Source organism: Arachis hypogaea, chromosome 17 (assembly GCF_003086295.3).
Source record: "Arachis hypogaea cultivar Tifrunner chromosome 17, arahy.Tifrunner.gnm2.J5K5, whole genome shotgun sequence".
NCBI lineage: Eukaryota > Viridiplantae > Streptophyta > Magnoliopsida > Fabales > Fabaceae > Arachis > Arachis hypogaea.
The window spans coordinates 116,310,913-116,316,936 of record NC_092052.1 but is presented as its reverse complement, the minus strand read 5'-3'; positions in this window follow the sequence as shown (position 1 = coordinate 116,316,936).

Sequence of the window (6,024 nt, the reverse complement as noted above, 5' to 3'; positions counted from 1 at the left end):
GACCTTAATTTGAATCTTTGGTTAGCTTAGACTAGTGAGAGTGTTCATGATTTAAGTGTGGAGAAGTTGGGTTTGGAAACATCTGGTTTAGGAATTGGGTATTGTATATTTTTGTGAAAATATGAAAAAAGAATGTTGAGGACATGTTTATGCATTCAATACCTTAATCGTATGCATTGAGAAAAATAAAAGAAAAATAAAAACAAAAAATAAAAAAATGAAAAGAAAAAAATAGAGAAAAAATAAAAATGGGACAAAATGTCCCAAAGTAAATGGTGATAGCAATGCATATGTACTCTACTCAAAATTGGGATGCATGAATATGTGGTAAACATAGTTAATAGGTAGTTAGATTTTATATTCTGAGTACATGGATTGTCTTAAGTTAGGTGAAAAGTTTAGATTAATCAAGGATTCAGATTTTAGTCTACTTGACCAAATACAATCCTACTTTGACCCTAACCACATTACAACCCTTAAAAAGACCTCTTGATATGTGTATTTGTGCATTAAATTTTTGTTGATTGGTAGAAGAAGAGAAAGCCTTAGAAAGCAAGATTAGTAGAGAATTGAGAGAATCGAACCTCAAACACTTGAGTGATTAGAGTGTATACACTTCCCGTGAGGGTTCGATGCTCGATTCTTTGTTCCCGGCTTTCACGAGCTTTCTTCTTGCACGTCTACTTGTACTTTATTTTGAAATTCGAATTAGTGGAATTTAGCTCATATTTGTTTTTGGAAGGTTGATTTACTTTTAACCAAGTGGGTAAAAGCATTTTGCATTTAGTTGCACTCATATAGATAGGTTGCATTTCATAAATTCTACCATCCCTCTTTACTCTTTCGGTTCTTTTGAGCTTAGCATGAGGACATGCTAATGTTTAAGTGTGGGGAGATTGATATACCACTATTTTACGGTTTATTTTTTATTGAATTGAGAGGATTTTATCAACTATTCTTACACTTATTCATATAAATTGCATGGTTTTACAAATCCTTCCTAATTTTGTGCTATGATTGAAAACATGCTTCTTTGGCCTTAAATTTGCTAATTTTTAATCCTCTTTTATTACCATCGATGCCGTGATATGTTTGTTAAGTGTTTTCAGGTTTTCTAGAGCAGGAATGGCTTAGAAGATGGAAAGGAAGCATGCAAAAGTGGAAGGAACATAAGAAATTAAGGATTTCAGAATCTGGTAGCGACGCGCACGCTTGGGCGATGCGCATGCGTGACTGGTGCAGTAGACATATGACGCGCACGCGTGGCTGACGCCTACGCGTGGCCAGTGAAAATTCCAGCGAGGCGTACGCGTGGCTGACGTGTACGCGTGACGAGCGTCACGTGCTGCAATTAATAGAATTCGCTAGTGGCGATTTTTGGGCTGCTTTTGACCAGTTTCAGTCCCAAAAATACAGATTAGAGGCTACAGAGTGGAGCTGGAAGGACAACTAACTTTCATTCACACAATTTTAGGTTTTAGATGTAGGTTTTTAGAGAGAGAGGCTCTCTCCTCTCTCTAGGTTTTAGGGTTTTTAGTTTTATTCCTTCTCAAATTTAGATTTCTACCTTACTTTAATTTAATTTCTCTTCTACTTTTATTTGTTCTAGTATTTTACTTTATCTATTTCTCTTGTTGATTTCTTTATGTTGCCAATTTTGTAAGAACCGAGACTAATTAACCGTCTAATTAAATAATTAATATTTCTCAAAATAGGATCCAAAAATTTAAAATGAGAATTTGAGGATTTAAATAGGATTTTTGGACCCAGTAGATTTTTCTGAGTCAGAAAATGTATTTTCTGTGAAAAACCGAGTAAAACTGCGAACCGGCAGCCGAATCGGTCGAACCGGTTTAAGTCTGTCCGGTACTGTGCGAGAAAAATTAAATACAGTCAAACACCTTAGAAAAATATTAGAAACGAAAAACCGGGCATTAATTTTAAAAGTTTGGCCCAAAGTTGAGCCAAAACGAGCTAAAAACGCTAACGGGTTAGACCGGGCCCAAGTTGTGCCCAAGTCCAACATATATATACTCTCATTAAAGGCCAATTCAGCACACAACACTTAAACATAACACACACACCAGCTGAAAGCAAAAGAGGGAGAAGAGAGAAGAAGCACTATTAATCATCATCTTCTCAAGCTCATAACTTGAGCTACGGAGCTCCGATCGCTGCACCGTTTGCTGCCATGCGATCCTTGCAAAGAGCTCTACAAAACCCATCAAAGAAACTGTTAAGGAGATCATGAAATCCTTCTCAGTTCTTCCTTTCAAAATTTCGAAATTTTAAGGCCTTGTATTGAGTAAAATTTTGTGATTTTGGTTGGTTTAGGTACACTCTAGCCTTTGATTACTATTGGGTTTTGCCCCAATCCACATTTGGTAAGGTGAGCATACTTGATCTCTTGTGGTTTTATGTATATATGAAACCCTAGGTTTCATTTATGGAATTTGTGTAATTTCTAGCTTGAATTGGTGTTGTGTGGAGTATATTGGTGACTTAAATTGCTTGAAAGTGGACTTGGTGGCTGGACTTATCGATCTGGGTTGAGGATTTGGTGAATTGAAGCTTGTTGGAGTTCAATTTTTGGTTTTTGGCATATTGAAATCGGTCAAGGTATGGTTTCGGTTTCCTCTATGTAATATATAATATTTCTGGACACTTAGACTAGTGACTCATAGGATAGGATTGAATTAAATTGGTTGTTGGAATTATTGTATGATGATTTGAGGATTTGGGATGTTGATGAATTGAAATGTTGGTATTGATAGTATGGTATTGGAGATTTAGAGATTTGAAATTGATTATGATGAATGTTGGTAATGGTGGAAAGATTATTGAATTAATGTGTTGGTTGAGACATGAATGTATTGTTATCTATTTGATAATGAGGATTGATGATTGCATGAGGTTTGGTGGTGAATTGAGGTATGAAAAATGTGAATTTGATGTGTTTTGGGAGTTTGATGAGATGGTGGTTTAGTTTTTGTTGTGAAATTGGAAAATTGAGAAATTGTGAACTTTTGGTAAAACTGAAATTTTGATGAACTTCAATGGATCGTATCTTGAGCTACTGTGTTTGAAATTCAATGCATTTTATATTAAATGAAAGATAATTGAACAAGTTTTAAAATGATTTAAATTTTATGGAAATCTGAATTTGGTAGAAGAAGATATGATTATTGAAAGTTTGGTGTCAAAATATGAATTCTGTAATGTTGCAGAATTTTATGATTTCTGGTTTGTGTGCACACGCACACCCCTGTGAGTTTTTGAACCTGTGCACACGCACAACCTTGTGCGTACGCACACTCAGGGGAAGGCTTACTGATGGGAGCGCTAGCACGCCCTGTGCGCACATATAACCAACGAAGTTCTGCAAGCTATGCGCATGCACAGCCTTGTGCGCACGCACACGTTGGAAAGTGCATTCTGTTGAGGGTGTTCGCACGACTTGTGAGAGCGAACAGAATTGTAAAATTTTACACTTGTGCGTACGCACACCTCTATGTGTATGCATACTTTTTGAAAAATCTCCTGGGCATGCGCACGCACATGCCCTGTTTTTCAACTAAATTCTTGTTTTTAACTATTTCACCTTCCCAACAAGCTTGTAAACTTCTGTGACCCCTATTTAAGACTCTTTGGCTTATTTTTGGGTATCAAAACATGGGAAAAGGTCCTAGGAGATTTTATTTGGTTATACTTTGAAAAGTTAGAGAACGGAGGCTTAGGTTTTTGGTGTACTGAGGATGGGTTTGGTGGAGTGAGAACGGAGAAAGATATATGAATTAAGAAACTGATGAAATAACGAGTTCGAAATGGAAATGTTGAATTGGCAGTGGTTGAGATGAGTCGAGGACTCGGAATTGCAATGATGAATCATTGATATACTGAAAATGTTTTCTGAAAACCACTGTATCACTGTTTTATATTGCGATTGTTGAGACGCTATGCGCCCGACAGGGACGGTGGTTGGATCCCGCCTGTCGAGGTAGCGGCGGCAGCGTAAGGGCAGTGGTTCGTCCCGCTTGTGTTGAGATGTGAGGTCCGTGGCAATAGTATCCCGCTCGCATCGCTTCGGATCACTAGAGTGTGCAGGCACAAAATCTTGGACGGTGTTCCGAGCACCATATCTCGGGGGTTCCCAATTATGATTCCGACGGGCGACATCTCCATGGAGATGTGTCGGGTTGGCAGTTGAACCGACAATGTGATATCATAGCTAGTAGGACAGGCATTCATCATGTGCATCTTCTATCTGTTTGTTTACTTTGCCGACTTGTAATTTGTTTGCCTAATTTTATAACATGCCTAATTGCCTATTTGAATTACTTGATATATATGCCTATACTTGTGTTTTCTTTGCCTTGAAATTAATTGTGCTTTCAACTGGGATTGAGGAGGCTCAGAAGGCGATGGCGATGGGATCGCATGGAGGATAGGTTGGTGAAGGCTGTGGGACAGTGGAGAGTTGTTAGTTAGAAAATCCACTAAATTAGATTACTTTTTTATTATGTTAAGATTTTAAGTTATGCTTTACTGTTTTAGTTATGTTTTAAGATGATTCTTGTGATGGATATGAAGTTATAGGATTGTCTCTGGTGTCCCAGAGTCTTATATCTTATATCACTGGGCACTGTTACCATATTGAGAACCCCCGGTTCTCATACCCTATTCTGTTGTTATTTTTCAGATGCAGGTCACAACCCACCTCGGTGAATTGTTTTGATGGTGACAGAACGGAGGATCCTGGATATATTTTGGAGTCTTTTTGATTATTTTGTATTATCTCTCACTTTTATTTTTACTTTTGCCTAGAGGCTTACTTTGAGATAAAAACTTGTATAAGCTGTTTTAACTTTTAGAATTCTATATTGTCTATATATAGTTAGCCGGCTTAAACTCCGCGAGCCGTGGCTAGATATTTATACTATTATACTCTGATATTTTGTTATATTATATCTATTTTAAATACTGTTTTTGAGCTGTATCCTTCATTGGACTTCTAGAATATATTACTTCTTTCTATATTATATGTATAAGCTCTAGAACTGTCGTAACCTTTGATTAACCTTTGCTTTACGACGCGAGGTAAAGCTTAGGATAATTAGGGTGTTACAAATTTAGTTTATGAATTCTTGTTGTTTCCTTTAATCTATATTAATGCAATTTATGTTTTCATGTTTATGATTGCTTTCTTTAATTTGTTATTATTGTTTCCTCTTGCAATTGTTAGTCTTAGATTTTTCTATGCCTTATTAGTTTTCTATGTTTTTATTTTATGCCTTCCAAGAGTTTGATAAAATGCTTGGGTGGATTTTAATTTAGATTTTTATGTTCTTGACTTGGATTGATTATTTAGAGACTCTTGAATTATCAAAAGTCTTTTGTTGATTGGTGATTGAAGATTGCCGGTTAGCTTGAACTTCACCAAAGCTAGTCTCTCACTATGAGTTGACTTGGACTTATGAATTCAAGTTGATTGTATGCACTTGACCTTCCTCCATTGGTTAGAGGTTAAGTAAGTGAAGGCAATTCACATTTACCACCACAATTGACAATGATAATGAGGATAGGACTTCTAATTCTCAATCCTTGTTAAGAGCTTTCTTAGTTATTAGTTTAATTCCTCACCATTTTACTTTCTTATTCCTTATTTCAAAAACCCCAAAAATATACTTTCCCATAATCAATAGTAAACTACACTTCCCTACAATTCTTTGAAAGACAACCCGAAATTTGAATACTTCGGTTAATTTTATTGGGTTTGTATTTGTGACAAACAATCTAAACATTGATTGAGGTTTAATTGTCAGTTTAGAACTATACTTGCAATGCGATATTTTTATAAAAATCTTTACCGACATTTTTCCTCCGTCAAGGTGGAGTCTTCTTGCACGCATTAAGAAAGAAGCTAAGTGAAATTGGGATATTAAGATTAATTCCAAGAATGTTAGCAGGTAAATAATTGTGTGTAGCAATATTAAGAGAGTTCTTGGTCATGCACTGAACAATCAA